This window comes from Monopterus albus, unplaced genomic scaffold (assembly GCF_001952655.1).
Source record: "Monopterus albus unplaced genomic scaffold, M_albus_1.0 scaffold28.1, whole genome shotgun sequence".
Classification (NCBI taxonomy): domain Eukaryota; kingdom Metazoa; phylum Chordata; class Actinopteri; order Synbranchiformes; family Synbranchidae; genus Monopterus; species Monopterus albus.
The window spans coordinates 1,895,788-1,896,138 of NW_018127908.1; the positions used below are offsets into that span (position 1 = coordinate 1,895,788).

At 33.9% G+C, this 351-nt stretch overlaps 1 protein-coding gene across 4 annotated transcripts in view; it reads right to left on the reverse strand.

Annotated features, from left to right (window-relative positions):
• The window catches only part of gigyf2 (GRB10 interacting GYF protein 2), a 20,449-nt gene that overhangs the window by 14,179 nt on the left and 5,919 nt on the right, over nucleotides 1–351 (reverse strand). The window lies entirely within an intron of this gene.

Consider the following 351-nt stretch of genomic DNA (forward strand, 5'->3'; position numbering starts at 1 on the left):
GCAAAGGTTATTCCTCTGTATAAATCTGGTGATAAGCACAACTTCACAAATTATAGACCGGTTTCTCTGTTGTCACAATTTTCAAAAATCCTGGAAAAACTCTTTAATAACAGATCAGACACATTTATTGACAAAACATAAAATCCTCTCTGATTGGCAATATACTTTTAGGTTGAACCGATCGACATCTTTGGCCATTACCTGATGGAGGACATAACAAGTGCTATGGATGAGAAGAAATACACGATGGGAATATTTATTGACCTAAAAAAAGCATTTGACACAATCATGAGTTATTAATGGATAAGTTAGAAAAATATGGGATCAGAGGAATGGTTCTGAAATGGATTA